We start from the raw sequence: 26,970 nt of genomic DNA, 5'->3' as shown, positions 1-26,970 counted from the left end.
TTCTGAAAGAAATCGTTTTGCAACTTATATCTCAGGCTAGATGTCTTCACACAAAAATCGAACCGTAAACAAAGGAGGATGTGAGAGGTGAAAGTAACAAGCCCAACGGTTGTTGGACCGAGACTTGAGACATTCGCCAAATTTTTTATATTAATATAAAAAGGATAAAAATAAAGAAAATGAGTTTCAAACGATAAAAATACAAATTCCACTTTCAATTTTAATAAGCAATATTTCAAAACCTTAAATAAACTATGCAATAAAGATTTATTTATTTGTTGAGCTCGATTATTGGTAAGTTACCTGCATTGAACGACTTCTTTTATCCTTTCTAATACTTTTGTCTTACGGATATTGGTCTTTCTTTGTTTGCTTCGGTTTTACGTGGGAAGAGTATTCGTTTCGTCTATACACTCTCGCCATACACGTACCGACTGAGTACATATATTGATAAAGGCATGTAGTCAAAACTTGTGAGTGGGAAAGAAAACACAGATATAATCTTTTGTTTTAATTTGTTTTCAATTAAAAGAAAATATTATTCTATCCTTCTACAAGCCATTTGTTAGGACACCACAACAAAGTTTTGCAAATTCCTGTAGAAAATATTTTTGAACGACAACCTTCAAACGTGCGAACACATCATGTGCGTCCTTTCCACGATGTCGAGATACTACGTAGGGTAAATAAGTATAAAAGTTTTATGATTATAATTCTTCAAACATACTAATTGTTGTAGAGTGAAGTGAACTTTGAACGCTGAAGAAGATAAGAACTTATTGAATAAATATTAAATTGTGAAGATGAAACCAAAGAGAAGTTATCATTTCTATTTATTAAAGCTCATTAAGAATTTAAAACACGAGACGTGTGAACTTGGGTTTGAACTTAGAAATGATTTTAATGTCACGACAACATAAATATGAAGAGAGAGCTCACAGTAAAACCGAACTAGAGCTGTTTTAAAGGCCACTTTTAGCCGATAAAATTATTAAAAATACTGGATGTGAAATTGTTTTTCCTCTGTTACTAAAGGGCTATCTTTGTCTAGCGTCACATTTTTTGGAGCTACAGACAAGAACGAAGACACGGCTAGGGCTACATTGATCTAAAAGTGATATTTTGACGGCTCAAAGGACTAGCATGTTCTTTCATGTAGTACAGACGTGCGACCGTTCGAAATATTTGCGATCAACCCACGTCCTTTGCGAGAATTATAACTTTGATTCCAATTGGGTAAAAGTAGGTCATATTCGTGGATGACCGTTCTCTGATAAGGAATGGTTGAATATTAATTGGAGACATCACGATTTCAGTTTGAAAAGGTTTGTGTTTAAAAAACTATATTCTAAGTCAGAAACTGTGACAAGGTTCACAGCACAGACGTTTTTCCTTTGTTTATTTTTAGGATGAGAACCGTCAATTTTTTCGTTCTTTAAGGTGGAGCCGTACTGTGAACACCGACCGATAGTGCGATCACGAATTAGAGAAGTTGGTGAAAATACACGAGTTCATCTTACCCTACGAACTGGACGAGACACAAAAAGGGGATGTTAATTATAGCTGTAGACAAGTGACAATATATAAGATAATGTGAGTGACTCATCAACCTAACAAGGATTTATATCGAGGATTCTGTAACAGGAGAAACAAAATAACAATTTTGAGAGAGAAGAAAGTAATTACGCTCAACCTGACCGTCAGTAATCATAAACATAGATCGAATCTTGAAGAAGAGATAAAACACTCGGATGCAAAGACACCACACTTTACCAATTATATACGTTACTCATTCGCTAGTCACGGGTTGCTTCACTGTGTAGGTTTAGATTTGTGGTCGATAATAGAGCATAATATTTCAGTGTTGTGAAATGAAATGAGAGAAAAGCTCAAATAGTATAAGGTTTTTAAACACTTCTTAGTTAAATGATATATCACATGATTCTATTACTTGTATATAAAACATATTCATGTTTAAATTTTATTTTGCCACTGAGAACTAACGCTCACTTGAAAAGTAAATAAGGGCAGTCGTGGCCGAGTGGTTAAGGCGATGGACTAGAAATCCATTGGGTTTTTCCCGCGTAGGTTCGAATCCTACCGACTGCGAAACATCTACCACTTTTGCCTACTTCTTTTTTTTTTTATTTTTTTTTCGAATGGAAACAATCGACACTTTTATATGCGTAAGTAGAGCAGCTATTAAACTAAAAATTGACATACTTAGTACCCAAAACTTCACACGCTATAACATAATTGCTAAATGTTCCAACACCAGTAATTTTTAAATAATAAGAATCCTTAGAGTCCATGTCTTTAAAAGTTAGTTGGTAAATAATACAACACTTGATCGTTTTACAATAAATGTATATATGAAAAGTTATCCATAATATGTCACAATTACTCTCTCTAAAACATTTCGCTGAACTCTAGCAGAATTCATTGAAATTAGTTGACAAGAATTTCATAGAGGAATGTTGTTAGAAACTAATAATAGTGCTAACGATTCCACTTCTCTGAGGATATTCAAACTTACATCATTCACAGTCGGTAGGATTCCAACCTACATGGGAGTATCCCAATGGATTTCAAATCCTTCGTTTTAACCACTCGGCCACAATTGCCGTCATCACATTTCTAATTTAAGTTTTAAACACTAATCTTACTAAGTATTGCAAGTTTAAACATCACGTTGATATTACTCAAATGCATTTTCCATCATGTTTTCTATTGAAGCAAAATATAACGTACAATACTTGCAGAAGTTCGCTGTCCCATCCATTGTGATGAAGATGAATTTAAGCATAAGCAGACGATGTATTGTTTTCGGCAAAGACTGTAACTGTGTAACATTTACTGATGACAAAGAACGGCTCATAAAACCTGGAACGCTTAAAATCAGAACGTAACACTAAAAATTATCTTTTCCTTTAATTATTCTGTCTTTCTGAAAGAAATCGTTTTGCAACTTATATCTCAGGCTAGATGTCTTCACACAAAAATCGAACCGTAAACAAAGGAGGATGTGAGAGGTGAAAGTAACAAGCCCAACGGTTGTTGGACCGAGACTTGAGACATTCGCCAAATTTTTTATATTAATATAAAAAGGATAAAAATAAAGAAAATGAGTTTCCAAACGATAAAAATACAAATTCCACTTTCAATTTTAATAAGCAATATTTCAAAACCTTAAATAAACTATGCAATAAAGATTTATTTATTTGTTGAGCTCGATTATTGGTAAGTTACCTGCATTGAACGACTTCTTTTATCCTTTCTAATACTTTTGTCTTACGGATATTGGTCTTTCTTTGTTTGCTTCGGTTTTACGTGGGAAGAGTATTCGTTTCGTCTATACACTCTCGCCATACACGTACCGACTGAGTACATATATTGATAAAGGCATGTAGTCAAAACTTGTGAGTGGGAAAGAAAAACACAGATATAATCTTTTGTTTTAATTTGTTTTCAATTAAAAGAAAATATTATTCTATCCTTCTACAAGCCATTTGTTAGGACACCACAACAAAGTTTTGCAAATTCCTGTAGAAAATATTTTTGAACGACAACCTTCAAACGTGCGAACACATCATGTGCGTCCTTTCCACGATGTCGAGATACTACGTAGGGTAAATAAGTATAAAAGTTTTATGATTATAATTCTTCAAACATACTAATTGTTGTAGAGTGAAGTGAACTTTGAACGCTGAAGAAGATAAGAACTTATTGAATAAATATTAAATTGTGAAGATGAAACCAAAGAGAAGTTATCATTTCTATTTATTAAAGCTCATTAAGAATTTAAAACACGAGACGTGTGAACTTGGGTTTGAACTTAGAAATGATTTTAATGTCACGACAACATAAATATGAAGAGAGAGCTCACAGTAAAACCGAACTAGAGCTGTTTTAAAGGCCACTTTTAGCCGATAAAATTATTAAAAATACTGGATGTGAAATTGTTTTTCCTCTGTTACTAAAGGGCTATCTTTGTCTAGCGTCACATTTTTTGGAGCTACAGACAAGAACGAAGACACGGCTAGGGCTACATTGATCTAAAAGTGATATTTTGACGGCTCAAAGGACTAGCATGTTCTTTCATGTAGTACAGACGTGCGACCGTTCGAAATATTTGCGATCAACCCACGTCCTTTGCGAGAATTATAACTTTGATTCCAATTGGGTAAAAGTAGGTCATATTCGTGGATGACCGTTCTCTGATAAGGAATGGTTGAATATTAATTGGAGACATCACGATTTCAGTTTGAAAAGGTTTGTGTTTAAAAAACTATATTCTAAGTCAGAAACTGTGACAAGGTTCACAGCACAGACGTTTTTCCTTTGTTTATTTTTAGGATGAGAACCGTCAATTTTTTCGTTCTTTAAGGTGGAGCCGTACTGTGAACACCGACCGATAGTGCGATCACGAATTAGAGAAGTTGGTGAAAATACACGAGTTCATCTTACCCTACGAACTGGACGAGACACAAAAAGGGGATGTTAATTATAGCTGTAGACAAGTGACAATATATAAGATAATGTGAGTGACTCATCAACCTAACAAGGATTTATATCGAGGATTCTGTAACAGGAGAAACAAAATAACAATTTTGAGAGAGAAGAAAGTAATTACGCTCAACCTGACCGTCAGTAATCATAAACATAGATCGAATCTTGAAGAAGAGATAAAACACTCGGATGCAAAGACACCACACTTTACCAATTATATACGTTACTCATTCGCTAGTCACGGGTTGCTTCACTGTGTAGGTTTAGATTTGTGGTCGATAATAGAGCATAATATTTCAGTGTTGTGAAATGAAATGAGAGAAAAGTTCAAATAGTATAAGTTTTTAACACTTCTTAGTTAAATGATATATCACATAATTCTATTACTTGTATATAAAACATATTCAAGTTTAAATTTTATTTTGCCACTGAGAACTAACGCTCACTTGAAAAAGTAAATAAGGGCAGTCGTGGCCGAGTGGTTAAGGCGATGGACTAGAAATCCATTGGGTTTTTCCCGCGTAGGTTCGAATCCTACCGACTGCGAAACATCTACCACTTTTGCCTACTTCTTTTTTTTTTAATTTTTTTTTCGAATGGAAACAATCGACACTTTTATATGCGTAAGTAGAGCAGCTATTAAACTAAAAATTGACATACTTAGTACCCAAAACTTCACACGCTATAACATAATTGCTAAATGTTCCAACACCAGTAATTTTTAAATAATAAGAATCCTTAGAGTCCATGTCTTTAAAAGTTAGTTGGTAAATAATACAACACTTGATCGTTTTACAATAAATGTATATATGAAAAGTTATCCATAATATGTCACAATTACTCTCTCTAAAACATTTCGCTGAACTCTAGCAGAATTCATTGAAATTAGTTGACAAGAATTTCATAGAGGAATGTTGTTAGAAACTAATAATAGTGCTAACGATTCCACTTCTCTGAGGATATTCAAACTTACATCATTCACAGTCGGTAGGATTCCAACCTACATGGGAGTATCCCAATGGATTTCAAATCCTTCGTTTTAACCACTCGGCCACAATTGCCGTCATCACATTTCTAATTTAAGTTTTAAACACTAATCTTACTAAGTATTGCAAGTTTAAACATCACGTTGATATTACTCAAATGCATTTTCCATCATGTTTTCTATTGAAGCAAAATATAACGTACAATACTTGCAGAAGTTCGCTGTCCCATCCATTGTGATGAAGATGAATTTAAGCATAAGCAGACGATGTATTGTTTTCGGCAAAGACTGTAACTGTGTAACATTTACTGATGACAAAGAACGGCTCATAAAACCTGGAACGCTTAAAATCAGAACGTAACACTAAAAAATTATCTTTTCCTTTAATTATTCTGTCTTTCTGAAAGAAATCGTTTTGCAACTTATATCTCAGGCTAGATGTCTTCACACAAAAATCGAACCGTAAACAAAGGAGGATGTGAGAGGTGAAAGTAACAAGCCCAACGGTTGTTGGACCGAGACTTGAGACATTCGCCAAATTTTTTATATTAATATAAAAAAGGATAAAAATAAAGAAAATGAGTTTCCAAACGATAAAAATACAAATTCCACTTTCAATTTTAATAAGCAATATTTCAAAACCTTAAATAAACTATGCAATAAAGATTTATTTATTTGTTGAGCTCGATTATTGGTAAGTTACCTGCATTGAACGACTTCTTTTTTATCCTTTCTAATACTTTTGTCTTACGGATATTGGTCTTTCTTTGTTTGCTTCGGTTTTACGTGGGAAGAGTATTCGTTTCGTCTATACACTCTCGCCATACACGTACCGACTGAGTACATATATTGATAAAGGCATGTAGTCAAAACTTGTGAGTGGGAAAGAAAAACACAGATATAATCTTTTGTTTTAATTTGTTTTCAATTAAAAGAAAATATTATTCTATCCTTCTACAAGCCATTTGTTAGGACACCACAACAAAGTTTTGCAAATTCCTGTAGAAAATATTTTGAACGACAACCTTCAAACGTGCGAACACATCATGTGCGTCCTTTCCACGATGTCGAGATACTACGTAGGGTAAATAAGTATAAAAGTTTTATGATTATAATTCTTCAAACATACTAATTGTTGTAGAGTGAAGTGAACTTTGAACGCTGAAGAAGATAAGAACTTATTGAATAAATATTAAATTGTGAAGATGAAACCAAAGAGAAGTTATCATTTCTATTTATTAAAGCTCATTAAGAATTTAAAACACGAGACGTGTGAACTTGGGTTTGAACTTAGAAATGATTTTAATGTCACGACAACATAAATATGAAGAGAGAGCTCACAGTAAAACCGAACTAGAGCTGTTTTAAAGGCCACTTTTAGCCGATAAAATTATTAAAAATACTGGATGTGAAATTGTTTTTCCTCTGTTACTAAAGGGCTATCTTTGTCTAGCGTCACATTTTTTGGAGCTACAGACAAGAACGAAGACACGGCTAGGGCTACATTGATCTAAAAGTGATATTTTGACGGCTCAAAGGACTAGCATGTTCTTTCATGTAGTACAGACGTGCGACCGTTCGAAATATTTGCGATCAACCCACGTCCTTTGCGAGAATTATAACTTTGATTCCAATTGGGTAAAAGTAGGTCATATTCGTGGATGACCGTTCTCTGATAAGGAATGGTTGAATATTAATTGGAGACATCACGATTTCAGTTTGAAAAGGTTTGTGTTTAAAAAAACTATATTCTAAGTCAGAAACTGTGACAAGGTTCACAGCACAGACGTTTTTCCTTTGTTTATTTTTAGGATGAGAACCGTCAATTTTTTTCGTTCTTTAAGGTGGAGCCGTACTGTGAACACCGACCGATAGTGCGATCACGAATTAGAGAAGTTGGTGAAAATACACGAGTTCATCTTACCCTACGAACTGGACGAGACACAAAAAGGGGATGTTAATTATAGTTGTAGACAAGTGACAATATATAAGATAATGTGAGTGACTCATCAACCTAACAAGGATTTATATCGAGGATTCTGTAACATGAGAAACAAAATAACAATTTTTGAGAGAGAAGAAAGTAATTACGCTCAACCTGACCGTCAGTAATCATAAACATAGATCGAATCTTGAAGAAGAGATAAAACACTCGGATGCAAAGACACCACACTTTACCAATTATATACGTTACTCATTCGCTAGTCACGGGTTGCTTCACTGTGTAGGTTTAGATTTGTGGTCGATAATAGAGCATAATATTTCAGTGTTGTGAAATGAAATGAGAGAAAAGCTCAAATAGTATAAGGTTTTTAAACACTTCTTAGTTAAATGATATATCACATGATTCTATTACTTGTATATAAAACATATTCATGTTTAAATTTTATTTTGCCACTGAGAACTAACGCTCACTTGAAAAAGTAAATAAGGGCAGTCGTGGCCGAGTGGTTAAGGCGATGGACTAGAAATCCATTGGGTTTTTCCCGCGTAGGTTCGAATCCTACCGACTGCGAAACATCTACCACTTTTGCCTACTTCTTTTTTTTTTAATTTTTTTTTCGAATGGAAACAATCGACACTTTTATATGCGTAAGTAGAGCAGCTATTAAACTAAAAATTGACATACTTAGTACCCAAAACTTCACACGCTATAACATAATTGCTAAATGTTCCAACACCAGTAATTTTTTAAATAATAAGAATCCTTAGAGTCCATGTCTTTAAAAGTTAGTTGGTAAATAATACAACACTTGATCGTTTTACAATAAATGTATATATGAAAAGTTATCCATAATATGTCACAATTACTCTCTCTAAAACATTTCGCTGAACTCTAGCAGAATTCATTGAAATTAGTTGACAAGAATTTCATAGAGGAATGTTGTTAGAAACTAATAATAGTGCTAACGATTCCACTTCTCTGAGGATATTCAAACTTACATCATTCACAGTCGGTAGGATTCCAACCTACATGGGAGTATCCCAATGGATTTCAAATCCTTCGTTTTAACCACTCGGCCACAATTGCCGTCATCACATTTCTAATTTAAGTTTTAAACACTAATCTTACTAAGTATTGCAAGTTTAAACATCACGTTGATATTACTCAAATGCATTTTCCATCATGTTTTCTATTGAAGCAAAATATAACGTACAATACTTGCAGAAGTTCGCTGTCCCATCCATTGTGATGAAGATGAATTTAAGCATAAGCAGACGATGTATTGTTTTCGGCAAAGACTGTAACTGTGTAACATTTACTGATGACAAAGAACGGCTCATAAAACCTGGAACGCTTAAAATCAGAACGTAACACTAAAAAATTATCTTTTCCTTTAATTATTCTGTCTTTCTGAAAGAAATCGTTTTGCAACTTATATCTCAGGCTAGATGTCTTCACACAAAAATCGAACCGTAAACAAAGGAGGATGTGAGAGGTGAAAGTAACAAGCCCAACGGTTGTTGGACCGAGACTTGAGACATTCGCCAAATTTTTTATATTAATATAAAAAAGGATAAAAATAAAGAAAATGAGTTTCCAAACGATAAAAATACAAATTCCACTTTCAATTTTAATAAGCAATATTTCAAAACCTTAAATAAACTATGCAATAAAGATTTATTTATTTGTTGAGCTCGATTATTGGTAAGTTACCTGCATTGAACGACTTCTTTTTTATCCTTTCTAATACTTTTGTCTTACGGATATTGGTCTTTCTTTGTTTGCTTCGGTTTTACGTGGGAAGAGTATTCGTTTCGTCTATACACTCTCGCCATACACGTACCGACTGAGTACATATATTGATAAAGGCATGTAGTCAAAACTTGTGAGTGGGAAAGAAAAACACAGATATAATCTTTTGTTTTAATTTGTTTTCAATTAAAAGAAAATATTATTCTATCCTTCTACAAGCCATTTGTTAGGACACCACAACAAAGTTTTGCAAATTCCTGTAGAAAATATTTTGAACGACAACCTTCAAACGTGCGAACACATCATGTGCGTCCTTTCCACGATGTCGAGATACTACGTAGGGTAAATAAGTATAAAAAGTTTTATGATTATAATTCTTCAAACATACTAATTGTTGTAGAGTGAAGTGAACTTTGAACGCTGAAGAAGATAAGAACTTATTGAATAAATATTAAATTGTGAAGATGAAACCAAAGAGAAGTTATCATTTCTATTTATTAAAGCTCATTAAGAATTTAAAACACGAGACGTGTGAACTTGGGTTTGAACTTAGAAATGATTTTAATGTCACGACAACATAAATATGAAGAGAGAGCTCACAGTAAAACCGAACTAGAGCTGTTTTAAAGGCCACTTTTAGCCGATAAAATTATTAAAAATACTGGATGTGAAATTGTTTTTCCTCTGTTACTAAAGGGCTATCTTTGTCTAGCGTCACATTTTTTGGAGCTACAGACAAGAACGAAGACACGGCTAGGGCTACATTGATCTAAAAGTGATATTTTGACGGCTCAAAGGACTAGCATGTTCTTTCATGTAGTACAGACGTGCGACCGTTCGAAATATTTGCGATCAACCCACGTCCTTTGCGAGAATTATAACTTTGATTCCAATTGGGTAAAAGTAGGTCATATTCGTGGATGACCGTTCTCTGATAAGGAATGGTTGAATATTAATTGGAGACATCACGATTTCAGTTTGAAAAGGTTTGTGTTTAAAAAACTATATTCTAAGTCAGAAACTGTGACAAGGTTCACAGCACAGACGTTTTTCCTTTGTTTATTTTTAGGATGAGAACCGTCAATTTTTTTCGTTCTTTAAGGTGGAGCCGTACTGTGAACACCGACCGATAGTGCGATCACGAATTAGAGAAGTTGGTGAAAATACACGAGTTCATCTTACCCTACGAACTGGACGAGACACAAAAAAGGGGATGTTAATTATAGCTGTAGACAAGTGACAATATATAAGATAATGTGAGTGACTCATCAACCTAACAAGGATTTATATCGAGGATTCTGTAACAGGAGAAACAAAATAACAATTTTTGAGAGAGAAGAAAGTAATTACGCTCAACCTGACCGTCAGTAATCATAAACATAGATCGAATCTTGAAGAAGAGATAAAACACTCGGATGCAAAGACACCACACTTTACCAATTATATACGTTACTCATTCGCTAGTCACGGGTTGCTTCACTGTGTAGGTTTAGATTTGTGGTCGATAATAGAGCATAATATTTCAGTGTTGTGAAATGAAATGAGAGAAAAGCTCAAATAGTATAAGGTTTTTAAACCCTTCTTAGTTAAATGATATATCACATGATTCTATCACTTGTATATAAAACATATTCATGTTTAAATTTTATTTTGCCACTGAGAACTAACGCTCACTTGAAAAGTTAAATAAGGGCAGTCGTGGCCGAGTGGTTAAGGCGATGGACTAGAAATCCATTGGGTTTTTCCCGCGTAGGTTCGAATCCTATCGACTGCGAAACATCTACCACTTTTGCCTACTTCTTTTTTTTTAATTTTTTTTTCGAATGGAAACAATCGACACTTTTATATGCGTAAGTAGAGCAGCTATTAAACTAAAAATTGACATACTTAGTACCCAAAACTTCACACGCTATAACATAATTGCTAAATGTTCCAACACCAGTAATTTTTTAAATAATAAGAATCCTTAGAGTCCATGTCTTTAAAAGTTAGTTGGTAAATAATACAACACTTGATCGTTTTACAATAAATGTATATATGAAAAGTTATCCATAATATGTCACAATTACTCTCTCTAAAACATTTCGCTGAACTCTAGCAGAATTCATTGAAATTAGTTGACAAGAATTTCATAGAGGAATGTTGTTAGAAACTAATAATAGTGCTAACGATTCCACTTCTCTGAGGATATTCAAACTTACATCATTCACAGTCGGTAGGATTCCAACCTACATGGGAGTATCCCAATGGATTTCAAATCCTTCGTTTTAACCACTCGGCCACAATTGCCGTCATCACATTTCTAATTTAAGTTTTAAACACTAATCTTACTAAGTATTGCAAGTTTAAACATCACGTTGATATTACTCAAATGCATTTTCCATCATGTTTTCTATTGAAGCAAAATATAACGTACAATACTTGCAGAAGTTCGCTGTCCCATCCATTGTGATGAAGATGAATTTAAGCATAAGCAGACGATGTATTGTTTTCGGCAAAGACTGTAACTGTGTAACATTTACTGATGACAAAGAACGGCTCATAAAACCTGGAACGCTTAAAATCAGAACGTAACACTAAAAATTATCTTTTCCTTTAATTATTCTGTCTTTCTGAAAGAAATCGTTTTGCAACTTATATCTCAGGCTAGATGTCTTCACACAAAAATCGAACCGTAAACAAAGGAGGATGTGAGAGGTGAAAGTAACAAGCCCAACGGTTGTTGGACCGAGACTTGAGACATTCGCCAAATTTTTTATATTAATATAAAAAAGGATAAAAATAAAGAAAATGAGTTTCCAAACGATAAAAATACAAATTCCACTTTCAATTTTAATAAGCAATATTTCAAAACCTTAAATAAACTATGCAATAAAGATTTATTTATTTGTTGAGCTCGATTATTGGTAAGTTACCTGCATTGAACGACTTCTTTTTATCCTTTCTAATACTTTTGTCTTACGGATATTGGTCTTTCTTTGTTTGCTTCGGTTTTACGTGGGAAGAGTATTCGTTTCGTCTATACACTCTCGCCATACACGTACCGACTGAGTACATATATTGATAAAGGCATGTAGTCAAAACTTGTGAGTGGGAAAGAAAAACACAGATATAATCTTTTGTTTTAATTTGTTTTCAATTAAAAGAAAATATTATTCTATCCTTCTACAAGCCATTTGTTAGGACACCACAACAAAGTTTTGCAAATTCCTGTAGAAAATATTTTTGAACGACAACCTTCAAACGTGCGAACACATCATGTGCGTCCTTTCCACGATGTCGAGATACTACGTAGGGTAAATAAGTATAAAAAGTTTTATGATTATAATTCTTCAAACATACTAATTGTTGTAGAGTGAAGTGAACTTTGAACGCTGAAGAAGATAAGAACTTATTGAATAAATATTAAATTGTGAAGATGAAACCAAAGAGAAGTTATCATTTCTATTTATTAAAGCTCATTAAGAATTTAAAACACGAGACGTGTGAACTTGGGTTTGAACTTAGAAATGATTTTAATGTCACGACAACATAAATATGAAGAGAGAGCTCACAGTAAAACCGAACTAGAGCTGTTTTAAAGGCCACTTTTAGCCGATAAAATTATTAAAAATACTGGATGTGAAATTGTTTTTCCTCTGTTACTAAAGGGCTATCTTTGTCTAGCGTCACATTTTTTGGAGCTACAGACAAGAACGAAGACACGGCTAGGGCTACATTGATCTAAAAGTGATATTTTGACGGCTCAAAGGACTAGCATGTTCTTTCATGTAGTACAGACGTGCGACCGTTCGAAATATTTGCGATCAACCCACGTCCTTTGCGAGAATTATAACTTTGATTCCAATTGGGTAAAAGTAGGTCATATTCGTGGATGACCGTTCTCTGATAAGGAATGGTTGAATATTAATTGGAGACATCACGATTTCAGTTTGAAAAGGTTTGTGTTTAAAAAACTATATTCTAAGTCAGAAACTGTGACAAGGTTCACAGCACAGACGTTTTTCCTTTGTTTATTTTTTAGGATGAGAACCGTCAATTTTTTTCGTTCTTTAAGGTGGAGCCGTACTGTGAACACCGACCGATAGTGCGATCACGAATTAGAGAAGTTGGTGAAAATACACGAGTTCATCTTACCCTACGAACTGGACGAGACACAAAAAGGGGATGTTAATTATAGTTGTAGACAAGTGACAATATATAAGATAATGTGAGTGACTCATCAACCTAACAAGGATTTATATCGAGGATTCTGTAACAGGAGAAACAAAATAACAATTTTTGAGAGAGAAGAAAGTAATTACGCTCAACCTGACCGTCAGTAATCATAAACATAGATCGAATCTTGAAGAAGAGATAAAACACTCGGATGCAAAGACACCACACTTTACCAATTATATACGTTACTCATTCGCTAGTCACGGGTTGCTTCACTGTGTAGGTTTAGATTTGTGGTCGATAATAGAGCATAATATTTCAGTGTTGTGAAATGAAATGAGAGAAAAGTTCAAATAGTATAAGGTGTTTAAACTCTTCTTAGTTAAATGATATATCACATAATTCTATTACTTGTATATAAAACATATTCAAGTTTAAATTTTATTTTCCCACTGAGAACTAACGCTCACTTTAGTAAATAAGGGCAGTCGTGGCCGAGTGGTTAAGGCGATGGACTAGAAATCCATTGGGTTTTTCCCGCGTAGGTTCGAATCCTACCGACTGCGAAACATCTACCACTTTTGCCTACTTCTTTTTTTTTTAATTTTTTTTCGAATGGAAACAATCGACACTTTTATATGCGTAAGTAGAGCAGCTATTAAACTAAAAATTGACATACTTAGTACCCAAAACTTCACACGCTATAACATAATTGCTAAATGTTCCAACACCAGTAATTTTTAAATAATAAGAATCCTTAGAGTCCATGTCTTTAAAAGTTAGTTGGTAAATAATACAACACTTGATCGTTTTACAATAAATGTATATATGAAAAGTTATCCATAATATGTCACAATTACTCTCTCTAAAACATTTCGCTGAACTCTAGCAGAATTCATTGAAATTAGTTGACAAGAATTTCATAGAGGAATGTTGTTAGAAACTAATAATAGTGCTAACGATTCCACTTCTCTGAGGATATTCAAACTTACATCATTCACAGTCGGTAGGATTCCAACCTACATGGGAGTATCCCAATGGATTTCAAATCCTTCGTTTTAACCACTCGGCCACAATTGCCGTCATCACATTTCTAATTTAAGTTTTAAACACTAATCTTACTAAGTATTGCAAGTTTAAACATCACGTTGATATTACTCAAATGCATTTTCCATCATGTTTTCTATTGAAGCAAAATATAACGTACAATACTTGCAGAAGTTCGCTGTCCCATCCATTGTGATGAAGATGAATTTAAGCATAAGCAGACGATGTATTGTTTTCGGCAAAGACTGTAACTGTGTAACATTTACTGATGACAAAGAACGGCTCATAAAACCTGGAACGCTTAAAATCAGAACGTAACACTAAAAAATTATCTTTTCCTTTAATTATTCTGTCTTTCTGAAAGAAATCGTTTTGCAACTTATATCTCAGGCTAGATGTCTTCACACAAAAATCGAACCGTAAACAAAGGAGGATGTGAGAGGTGAAAGTAACAAGCCCAACGGTTGTTGGACCGAGACTTGAGACATTCGCCAAATTTTTTATATTAATATAAAAAAGGATAAAAATAAAGAAAATGAGTTTCCAAACGATAAAAATACAAATTCCACTTTCAATTTTAATAAGCAATATTTCAAAACCTTAAATAAACTATGCAATAAAGATTTATTTATTTGTTGAGCTCGATTATTGGTAAGTTACCTGCATTGAACGACTTCTTTTTATCCTTTCTAATACTTTTGTCTTACGGATATTGGTCTTTCTTTGTTTGCTTCGGTTTTACGTGGGAAGAGTATTCGTTTCGTCTATACACTCTCGCCATACACGTACCGACTGAGTACATATATTGATAAAGGCATGTAGTCAAAACTTGTGAGTGGGAAAGAAAAACACAGATATAATCTTTTGTTTTAATTTGTTTTCAATTAAAAGAAAATATTATTCTATCCTTCTACAAGCCATTTGTTAGGACACCACAACAAAGTTTTGCAAATTCCTGTAGAAAATATTTTTGAACGACAACCTTCAAACGTGCGAACACATCATGTGCGTCCTTTCCACGATGTCGAGATACTACGTAGGGTAAATAAGTATAAAAAAGTTTTATGATTATAATTCTTCAAACATACTAATTGTTGTAGAGTGAAGTGAACTTTGAACGCTGAAGAAGATAAGAACTTATTGAATAAATATTAAATTGTGAAGATGAAACCAAAGAGAAGTTATCATTTCTATTTATTAAAGCTCATTAAGAATTTAAAACACGAGACGTGTGAACTTGGGTTTGAACTTAGAAATGATTTTAATGTCACGACAACATAAATATGAAGAGAGAGCTCACAGTAAAACCGAACTAGAGCTGTTTTAAAGGCCACTTTTAGCCGATAAAATTATTAAAAATACTGGATGTGAAATTGTTTTTCCTCTGTTACTAAAGGGCTATCTTTGTCTAGCGTCACATTTTTTGGAGCTACAGACAAGAACGAAGACACGGCTAGGGCTACATTGATCTAAAAGTGATATTTTGACGGCTCAAAGGACTAGCATGTTCTTTCATGTAGTACAGACGTGCGACCGTTCGAAATATTTGCGATCAACCCACGTCCTTTGCGAGAATTATAACTTTGATTCCAATTGGGTAAAAGTAGGTCATATTCGTGGATGACCGTTCTCTGATAAGGAATGGTTGAATATTAATTGGAGACATCACGATTTCAGTTTGAAAAGGTTTGTGTTTAAAAAACTATATTCTAAGTCAGAAACTGTGACAAGGTTCACAGCACAGACGTTTTTCCTTTGTTTATTTTTAGGATGAGAACCGTCAATTTTTTTCGTTCTTTAAGGTGGAGCCGTACTGTGAACACCGACCGATAGTGCGATCACGAATTAGAGAAGTTGGTGAAAATACACGAGTTCATCTTACCCTACGAACTGGACGAGACACAAAAAGGGGATGTTAATTATAGCTGTAGACAAGTGACAATATATAAGATAATGTGAGTGACTCATCAACCTAACAAGGATTTATATCGAGGATTCTGTAACAGGAGAAACAAAATAACAATTTTTGAGAGAGAAGAAAGTAATTACGCTCAACCTGACCGTCAGTAATCATAAACATAGATCGAATCTTGAAGAAGAGATAAAACACTCGGATGCAAAGACACCACACTTTACCAATTATATACGTTACTCATTCGCTAGTCACGGGTTGCTTCACTGTGTAGGTTTAGATTTGTGGTCGATAATAGAGCATAATATTTCAGTGTTGTGAAATGAAATGAGAGAAAAGTTCAAATAGTATAAGGTTTTTAAACACTTCTTAGTTAAATGATATATCACATGATTCTATTACTTGTATATAAAACATATTCATGTTTAAATTTTATTTTGCCACTGAGAACTAACGCTCACTTGAAAAAGTAAATAAGGGCAGTCGTGGCCGAGTGGTTAAGGCGATGGACTAGAAATCCATTGGGTTTTTCCCGCGTAGGTTCGAATCCTACCGACTGCGAAACATCTACCACTTTTGCCTACTTTTTTTTTTTAAATTTTTTTTCGAATGGAAACAATCGACACTTTTATATGTGTAAGTAGAGCAGCTATTAAACTAAAAATTGACATACTTAGTACCCAAAACTTCACACGCTATAACATAATTGCTAAATGTTCCAACACCAGTAATTTTAAATAATAAGAATCCTTAGAGTCCATGTCTTTAAAAGTTAGTTGGTAAATAATACAACACTTGATCGTTTTACAATAAATGTATATATGAAAAGTTATCCATAATATGTCACAATTACTCTCTCTAAAACATTTCGCTGAACTCTAGCAGAATTCATTGAAATTAGTTGACAAGAATTTCATAGAGGAATGTTGTTAGAAACTAATAATAGTGCTAACGATTCCACTTCTCTGAGGATATTCAAACTTACATCATTCACAGTCGGTAGGATTCCAACCTACATGGGAGTATCCCAATGGATTTCAAATCCATCGTTTTAACCACTCGGCCACAATTGCCGTCATCACATTTCTAATTTAAGTTTTAAACACTAATCTTACTAAGTATTGCAATTTTAAACATCACGTTGATATTACTCAAATGCATTTTCCATCATGTTTTCTATTGAAGCAAAATATAACGTACAATACTTGCAGAAGTTCGCTGTCCCATCCATTGTGATGAAGATGAATTTAAGCATAAGCAGACGATGTATTGTTTTCGGCAAAGACTGTAACTGTGTAACATTTACTGATGACAAAGAACGGCTCATAAAACCTGGAACGCTTAAAATCAGAACGTAACACTAAAAATTATCTTTTCCTTTAATTATTCTGTCTTTCTGAAAGAAATCGTTTTGCAACTTATATCTCAGGCTAGATGTCTTCACACAAAAATCGAACCGTAAACAAAGGAGGATGTGAGAGGTGAAAGTAACAAGCGCAACGGTTGTTGGACAGAGAGTTGAGACATTCGCCAAATTTTTTATATTAATATAAAAAAGGATAAAAATAAAGAAAATGAGTTTCCAAACGATAAAAATACAAATTCCACTTTCAATTTTAATAAGCAATATTTCAAAACCTTAAATAAACTATGCAATAAAGATTTATTTATTTGTTGAGCTCGATTATTGGTAAGTTACCTGCATTGAACGACTTCTTTTTATCCTTTCTAATACTTTTGTCTTACGGATATTGGTCTTTCTTTGTTTGCTTCGGTTTTACGTGGGAAGAGTATTCGTTTCGTCTATACACTCTCGCCATACACGTACCGACTGAGTATATTTATTGATAAAGACATGTAGTCAAAACTTGTGAGTGGGAAAGAAAAACACAGATATAATATTTTGTTTTAATTTGTTTTCAATTAAAAGAAAATATTATTCTATCCTTCTTCAAGCCATTTGTTAGGACACCACAACAAAGTTTTGCAAATTCCTGAAGAAAATATTTTTGAACGACAACCTTCAAACGTGCGAACACATCATGTGCGTCCTTTCCACGATGTCAAGATCCTACGAGGGGAAATAAGTATAAAAGTTCTATGATTATAATTCTTCAAACATACTAATTGTTGTAGAGTGAAGTGAACTTTGAACGCTGAAGAAGATAAGAACTTATTGAATAAATATTAAATTGTGAAGATGAAACCAAAGAGAAGTTATCATTTCTATTTATTAAAGCTCATTAAGAATTTAAAACACGAGACGTGTGAACTTGGGTTTGAACTTAGAAATGATTTTAATGTCACGACAACATAAATATGAAGAGAGAGCTCACAGTAAAACCGAACTAGAGCTGTTTTAAAGGCCACTTTTAGCCGATAAAATTATTAAAAATACTGGATGTGAAATTGTTTTTCCTCTGTTACTAAAGGGCTATCTTTGTCTAGCGTCACATTTTTTGGAGCTACAGACAAGAACGAAGACACGGCTAGGGCTACATTGATCTAAAAGTGATATTTTGACGGCTCAAAGGACTAGCATGTTCTTTCATGTAGTACAGACGTGCGACCGTTCGAAATATTTGCGATCAACCCACGTCCTTTGCGAGAATTATAACTTTGATTCCAATTGGGTAAAAGAAGATCATATTGTTGGATGACCGTTCTCTGATAAGGAATGGTTGAATATTAATTGGAGACATCACGATTTCAGTTTGAAAAGGTTTGTGTTTAAAAAACTATATTCTAACTCAGAAACTGTGACGAGGTTCACAGCGCAGACGTTTTTCCTTTGTTTATTTTTAGGATGAGAACCGTCAATTTTTTCGTTCTTTAAGGTGGAGCCGTACTGTGAACACCGACCGATAGTGCGATCACGAATTAGAGAAGTTGGTGAAAATACACGAGTTCATCTTACCCTACGAACTGGACGAGACACAAAAAGGGGATGTTAATTATAGCTGTAGACAAGTGACAATATATAAGATAATGTGAGTGACTCATCAACCTAACAAGGATTTATATCGAGGATTCTGTAACAGGAGAAACAAAATAACAATTTTTGAGAGAGAAGAAAGTAATTACGCTCAACCTGACCGTCAGTAATCATAAACATAGATCGAATCTTGATGAAGAGATAAAACACTCGGATGCAAAGACACCACACTTTACCAATTATATACGTTACTCATTCGCTAGTCACGGGTTGCTTCACTGTGTAGGTTTAGATTTGTGGTCGATAATAGAGCATAATATTTCAGTGTTGTGAAATGAAATGAGAGAAAAGTTCAAATAGTATAAGTTTTTAACACTTCTTAGTTAAATGATATATCACATAATTCTATTACTTGTATATAAAACATATTCAAGTTTAAATTTTATTTTCCCACTGAGAACTAACGCTCACTTTAGTAAATAAGGGCAGTCGTGGCCGAGTGGTTAAGGCGATGGACTAGAAATCCATTGGGTTTTTCCCGCGTAGGTTCGAATCCTACCGACTGCGAAACATCTACCACTTTTGCCTACTTCTTTTTTTTTTAATTTTTTTTCGAATGGAAACAATCGACACTTTTATATGCGTAAGTAGAGCAGCTATTAAACTAAAAATTGACATACTTAGTACCCAAAACTTCACACGCTATAACATAATTGCTAAATGTTCCAACACCAGTAATTTTTAAATAATAAGAATCCTTAGAGTCCATGTCTTTAAAAGTTAGTTGGTAAATAATACAACACTTGATCGTTTTACAATAAATGTATATATGAAAAGTTATCCATAATATGTCACAATTACTCTCTCTAAAACATTTCGCTGAACTCTAGCAGAATTCATTGAAATTAGTTGACAAGAATTTCATAGAGGAATGTTGTTAGAAACTAATAATAGTGCTAACGATTCCACTTCTCTGAGGATATTCAAACTTACATCATTCACAGTCGGTAGGATTCCAACCTACATGGGAGTATCCCAATGGATTTCAAATCCTTCGTTTTAACCACTCGGCCACAATTGCCGTCATCACATTTCTAATTTAAGTTTTAAACACTAATCTTACTAAGTATTGCAATTTTAAACATCACGTTGATATTACTCAAATGCATTTTCCATCATGTTTTCTATTGAAGCAAAATATAACGTACAATACTTGCAAAAGTTCGCTGTCCCATCCATTGTGATGAAGATGAATTTAAGCATAAGCAGACGATGTATTGTTTTCGGCAAAGACTGTAACTGTGTAACATTTACTGATGACAAAGAACGGCTCATAAAACCTGGAACGCTTAAAATCAGAACGTAACACTAAAAATTATCTTTTCCTTTAATTATTCTGTCTTTCTGAAAGTAATCGTTTTGCAACTTATATCTCAGGCTAGATGTCTTCACACAAGAATCGAACCGTAAACAAAAGAGGATGTGAGAGGTGAAAGTAACAAGCCCAACGGTTGTTGGACAGAGAGTTGAGACATTCGCCAAATTTTTTATATTAATATAAAAAAGGATAAAAATAAAGAAAATGAGTTTCCAAACGATAAAAATACAAATTCCACTTTCAATATTTAATAAGCAATATTTCAAAACCTTAAATAAACTATGCAATAAAGATTTATTTATTTGTTGTGCTCGATTATTGGTAAGTTACCTGCATTGAACGACTTCTTTTTATCCTTTCTAATACTTTTGTCTTACGGATATTGGTCTTTCTTTGTTTGCTTCGGTTTTACGTGGGAAGAGTATTCGTTTCGTCTATACACTCTCGCCATACACGTACCGACTGAGTATATTTATTGATAAAGACATGTAGTCAAAACTTGTGAGTGGGAAAGAAAAACACAGATATAATATTTTGTTTTAATTTGTTTTCAATTAAAAGAAAATATTATTCTATCATTCTTCGAGCCATTTGTTAGGACACCACAACAAAGTTTTGCAAATTCCTGAAGAAAATATTTTTGAACGACAACCTTCAAACGTGCGAACTTATCATGTGCGTCCTTTCCACGATATCAAGATCCTACGAGGGAAATAAGTATAAAAGTTCTATGATTATAATTCTTCAAACATACTAATTCTTGTAGAGTGAAGTGAACTTTGAACGCTGAAGAAGCTAAGAACTTATTGAATAAATATTAAATTGTGAAGATGAAACCAAAGAGAAGTTATCATTTCTATTTATTAAAGCTCATTAAGAATTTAAAACACGAGACGTGTGAACTTGGGTTTGAACTTAGAAATGATTTTAATGTCACGACAACATAAATATGAAGAGAGAGCTCACAGTAAAACCGAACTAGAGCTGTTTTAAAGGCCACTTTTAGCCGATAAAATTATTAAAAATACTGGATGTGAAATTGTTTTTCCTCTGTTACTAAAGGGCTATCTTTGTCTAGCGTCACATTTTTTGGAGCTACAGACAAGAACGAAGACACGGCTAGGGCTACATTAATCTAAAAGTGATATTTTAACTCCTCGACGGCTCAAAGGAGTAACATGTTCTATCATGTAGTACAGACGTGCGACCGTTCGAAATATTTGCGATCAACCCACGTCCTTTGCGAGAATTATAACTTTGATTCCAATTGGGTAAAAGAAGATCATATTGTTGGATGACCGTTCTCTGATAAGGAATGATTAGATATTAATTGGAGACATCACGATTTCAGTTTGAAAAGGTTTCTGTTTAAAAAACTATATTCTAACTCAGAAACTGTGACGAGGTTCACAGCGCAGACGTTTTTCCTTTGTTTATTTTTAGGATGAGAACCGTCAATTTTTTTCGTTCTTTAAGGTGGAGCCGTATTGTGAACACCGACCGATAGTGCGATCACGCATGAGAGAAGTTGGTGAAAATATACGAGTTCATCTTACCCTACGAACTGGACGAGACACAAAAAGGGGATGTTAATTATAGCTGTAGACAAGTGACAATATATAAGATAATGTGAGTGACTCATCAACCTAACAAGGATTTATATCGAGGATTCTGTAACATGAGAAACAAAATAACAATTTTTGAGAGAGAAGAAAGTAATTACGCTCAACCTGACCGTCAGTAATGATAAACATAGATCGAATCTTGATGAAGAGATAAAACACTCGGATGCAAAGACACCACACTTTACCAATTATATACGTTACTCATTCGCTAGTCACGGGTTGCTTCACTGTGTAGGTTTAGATTTGTGGTCGATAATAGAGCATAATATTTCAGTGTTGTGAAATGAAATGAGAGAAAAGTTCAAATAGTATAAGTTTTTAACACTTCTTAGTTAAATGATATATCACATAATTCTATTACTTGTATATAAAACATATTCAAGTTTAAATTTTATTTTCCCACTGAGAACTAACGCTCACTTTAGTAAATAAGGGCAGTCGTGGCCGAGTGGTTAAGGCGATGGACTAGAAATCCATTGGTTTTTCCCGCGTAGGTTCGAATCCTACCGACTGCGAAACATCTACCACTTTTGCCTACTTTTTTTTTTTTAATTTTTTTTTCGAATGGAAACAATCGACACTTTTATATGTGTAAGTAGAGCAGCTATTAAACTAAAAATTGACATACTTAGTACCCAAAACTTCACACGCTATAACATAATTGCTAAATGTTCCAACACCAGTAATTTTTAAATAATAAGAATCCTTAGAGTCCATGTCTTTAAAAGTTAGTTGGTAAATAATACAACACTTGATCGTTTTACAATAAATGTATATATGAAAAGTTATCCATAATATGTCACAATTACTCTCTCTAAAACATTTCGCTGAACTCTAGCAGAATTCATTCAAATTAGTTGACAAGAATTTCATAGAGGAATGTTGTTAGAAACTAATAATAGCGCTAACGATTCCACTTCTCTGAGGATATTCAAACTTACATCATTCACAGTCGGTAGGATTCGAACCTACATGGGAGTATCCCAATGGATTTCAAATCCATCGTTTTAACCACTCGGCCACAATTGCCGTCATCACATTTCTAATTTAAGTTTTAAACACTAATCTTACTAAGTATTGCAATTTTAAACATCACGTTGATATTACTCAAATGCATTTTCCATCATGTTTTCTATTGAAGCAAAATATAACGTACAATACTTGCAAAAATTCGCTGTCCCATCCATTGTGATGAAGATGAATTTAAGCATAAGCAGACGATGTATTGTTTTCGGCAAAGTCTGTAACTGTGTAACATTTACTGATGACAAAGAACGGCTCATAAAACCTGGAACGCTTAAAATCAGAACGTAACATTAAAAATTATCTTTTCCTTTAATTATTCTGTCTTTCTGAAAGTAATCGTTTTGCAACTTATATCTCAGGCTAGATGTCTTCACACAAGAATCGAACCGTAAACAAAAGAGGATGTGAGAGGTGAAAGTAACAAGCGCAACGGTTGTTGGACAGAGAGTTGAGACATTCGCCAAATTTTTTATATTAATATAAAAAAGGATAAAAATAAAGAAAATGAGTTTTCAAACGATAAAAATACAAATTTCACTTTCAATATTTAATAAGCAATATTTCAAAACCTTAAATAAACTATGCAATAAAGATTTATTTATTTGTTGTGCTCGATTATTGGTAAGTTACCTGCATTGAACGACTTCTTTTATCCTTTCTAATACTTTTGTCTTACGGATATTGGTCTTTCTTTGTTTGCTTCGGTTTTACGTGGGAAGAGTATTCGTTTCGTCTATACACTCTCGCCATACACGTACCGACTGAGTATATTTATTGATAAAGACATGTAGTCAAAACTTGTGAGTGGGAAAGAAAAACACAGATATAATATTTTGTTTTAATTTGTTTTCAATTAAAAGAAAATATTATTCTATCATTCTTCGAGCCATTTGTTAGGACACCACAACAAAGTTTTGCAAATTCCTGAAGAAAATATTTTTGAACGACAACCTTCAAACGTGCGAACTTATCATGTGCGTCCTTTCCACGATATCAAGATCCTACGAGGGAAATAAGTATAAAAGTTCTATGATTATAATTCTTCAACCATACTAATTCTTGTAGAGTGAAGTGAACTTTGAACGCTGAAGAAGCTAAGAACTTATTGAATAAATATTAAATTGTGAAGATGAAACCAAAGAGAAGTTATCATTTCTATTTATTAAAGCTCATTAAGAATTTAATACACGAGACGTGTGAACTTGGGTTTGAACTTAGAAATGATTTTCATGTTACGACAACATAAATATGAAGAGAGAGCTCACAGTAAAACCGAACTAGAGCTGTTTTAAAGGCCACTTTTAGCCGATAAAATTATTAAAAATACTGGATGTGAAATTGTTTTTCCTCTGTTACTAAAGGGCTATCTTTGTCTAGCGTCACATTTTTCGAAGCTACAGACAAGAACGAAGACACGGCTAGGGCTACATTAATCTAAAAGTGATATTTTGACGGCTCAAAGGACTAGCATGTTCTTTCATGTAGTACAGAGGTGCGACCGTTCGAAATATTTGCGATCAATTCACGTCCTTTGCGAGAATTATAACTTTGATTCCAATTGGGTAAAAGAAGGTCATATTGTTGGATGACCGTTCTCTGATAAGGAATGATTAGATATTAATTGGAGACATCACGATTTCAGTTTGAAAAGGTTTCTGTTTAAAAAACTATATTCTAACTCAGAAACTGTGACGAGGTTCACAGCACAGACGTTTTTCCTTTGTTTATTTTAGGATGAGAACCGTCAATTTTTTCGTTCTTTAAGGTGGAGCCGTATTGTGAACACCGACCGATAGTGCGATCACGCATGAGAGAAGTTGGTGAAAATATACGAGTTCATCTTACCCTACGAACTGGACGAGACACAAAAGGGGATGTTAATTATAGCTGCAGACAAGTGACAATATGTAAGATAATGTGAGTGACTCGTGAACCTAACAAGGATTACTATCGAGGATTCTGTAACAGGAGAAACAACATAACAATTTTGAGAGAGAAAAAAGTAATTACGCTCAACCTGACCGTCAGTAATCATAAACATAGATCGAATCTTGATGAAGAGATAAAACACTCGGATGCAAAGACACCACACTTTACCAATTATATATATTCGCTAGTCACGGGTTGCTGCACTGTGTAGGTTTAGATTTGTGGTCGATAATAGAGCATAATATTTCAGTGTTGTGAAATGAAATGAGAGAAAAGTTCAAATAGTATAAGGTTTTAAACACTTCTTAGTTAAATGATATATCACATGATTCTATTACTTGTATATAAAACATATTCATGTTTAAATTTTATTTTTCCACTGAGAACTAACGCTCACTTGAAAAGTAAATAAGGGCAGTCGTGGCCGAGTGGTTAAGGCGATGGACTAGAAATCCATTGGGTTTTCCCGCGTAGGTTCGAATCCTACCGACTGCGAAACATCTACCACTTTTACCTACTTCTTTTTTTTTTAATTTTTTTTTCGAAGGGAAACAATCGACACTTTTATATGTGTAAGTAGAGCAGCTATTAAACTAAAAATTGACATACTTAGTACCCAAAACTTCATACGCTATAACATAATTGCTAAATGTTCCAACACCAGTAATTTTAAATAATAAGAATCCTTAGAGTCCATGTCTTTAAAAGTTAGTTGGTAAATAATACAACACTTGATCGTTTTACAATAAATGTATATATGAAAAGTTATCCATAATATGTCACAATTACTCTCTCTAAAACATTTCGCTGAACTCTAGCAGAATTCATTGAAATTAGTTGACAAGAATTTCATAGAGGAATGTTGTTAGAAACTAATAATAGTGCTAACGATTCCACTTCTCTGAGGATATTCAAACTTACATCATTCACAGTCGGTAGGATTCGAACCTACATGGGAGTATCCCAATGGATTTCAATTCCATCGTTTTAACCACTCGGCCACAATTGCCGTCATCACATTTCTAATTTAAGTTTTAAACACTAATCTTACTAAGTATTGCAATTTTAAACATCACGTTGATATTACTCAAATGCATTTTCCATCATGTTTTCTATTGAAGCAAAATATAACGTACAATACTTGCAAAAGTTCGCTGTCCCATCCATTGTGATGAAGATGAATTTAAGCATAAGCAGACGATGTATTGTTTTCGGCAACGTCTGTAACTGTGTAACATTTACTGATGACAAAGAACGGCTCATAAAACCTGGAACGCTTAAAATCAGAACGTAACACTAAAATTATCTTTTCCTTTAATTATTCTGTCTTTCTGAAAGTAATCGTTTTGCAACTTATATCTCAGGCTAGATGTCTTCACACAAAAATCGAACCGTAAACAAAGGAGGATGTGAGAGGTGAAAGTAACAAGCGCAACGGTTGTTGGACAGAGAGTTGAGACATTCGCCAAATTTTTTATATTAATATAAAAAAGGATAAAAATAAAGAAAATGAGTTTCCAAACGATAAAAATACAAATTCCACTTTCAATATTTAATAAGCAATATTTCAAAACCTTAAATAAACTATGCAATAAAGATTTATTTATTTGTTGTGCTCGATTATTGGTAAGTTACCTGCATTGAACGACTTCTTTTATCCTTTCTAATACTTTTGTCTTACGGATATTGGTCTTTCTTTGTTTGCTTCGGTTTTACGTGGGAAGAGTATTCGTTTCGTCTATACACTCTCGCCATACACGTACCGACTG

At 33.7% G+C, this 26,970-nt stretch overlaps 9 non-coding genes across 9 annotated transcripts; all 9 read left to right on the top strand.

Moving 5' to 3' along the window:
- Positions 1-2,027: 2,027 nt before the first annotated feature.
- TRNAS-AGA (transfer RNA serine (anticodon AGA)) lies at positions 2,028-2,109 on the top strand. The gene has a single exon. It is a non-coding gene; the product is annotated as a tRNA-Ser (tRNA).
- A 2,864-nt stretch (positions 2,110-4,973) lies between these two features.
- On the top strand, positions 4,974-5,055 carry TRNAS-AGA (transfer RNA serine (anticodon AGA)). Its single transcript has one exon. It is a non-coding gene; the product is annotated as a tRNA-Ser (tRNA).
- Positions 5,056-7,927: 2,872 nt separating this feature from the next.
- On the top strand, positions 7,928-8,009 carry TRNAS-AGA (transfer RNA serine (anticodon AGA)). Its single transcript has one exon. It is a non-coding gene; the product is annotated as a tRNA-Ser (tRNA).
- Positions 8,010-10,883: 2,874 nt separating this feature from the next.
- Positions 10,884-10,965, top strand: TRNAS-AGA (transfer RNA serine (anticodon AGA)). Its single transcript has one exon. It is a non-coding gene; the product is annotated as a tRNA-Ser (tRNA).
- Positions 10,966-13,833: 2,868 nt separating this feature from the next.
- TRNAS-AGA (transfer RNA serine (anticodon AGA)) lies at positions 13,834-13,915 on the top strand. The gene has a single exon. It is a non-coding gene; the product is annotated as a tRNA-Ser (tRNA).
- Positions 13,916-16,787: 2,872 nt separating this feature from the next.
- On the top strand, positions 16,788-16,869 carry TRNAS-AGA (transfer RNA serine (anticodon AGA)). The gene has a single exon. It is a non-coding gene; the product is annotated as a tRNA-Ser (tRNA).
- A 2,859-nt stretch (positions 16,870-19,728) lies between these two features.
- On the top strand, positions 19,729-19,810 carry TRNAS-AGA (transfer RNA serine (anticodon AGA)). Its single transcript has one exon. It is a non-coding gene; the product is annotated as a tRNA-Ser (tRNA).
- A 2,870-nt stretch (positions 19,811-22,680) lies between these two features.
- Positions 22,681-22,761, top strand: TRNAS-AGA (transfer RNA serine (anticodon AGA)). Its single transcript has one exon. It is a non-coding gene; the product is annotated as a tRNA-Ser (tRNA).
- Positions 22,762-25,615: 2,854 nt separating this feature from the next.
- Positions 25,616-25,696, top strand: TRNAS-AGA (transfer RNA serine (anticodon AGA)). Its single transcript has one exon. It is a non-coding gene; the product is annotated as a tRNA-Ser (tRNA).
- Positions 25,697-26,970: the final 1,274 nt, after the last annotated feature.

This window comes from Tachypleus tridentatus, chromosome 8 (genome assembly GCF_004210375.1).
Source record: "Tachypleus tridentatus isolate NWPU-2018 chromosome 8, ASM421037v1, whole genome shotgun sequence".
NCBI lineage: Eukaryota > Metazoa > Arthropoda > Merostomata > Xiphosura > Limulidae > Tachypleus > Tachypleus tridentatus.
The sequence above is the reverse complement of the archived record's forward strand: the minus strand, read 5'-3'. Positions and strand labels throughout refer to the sequence as shown.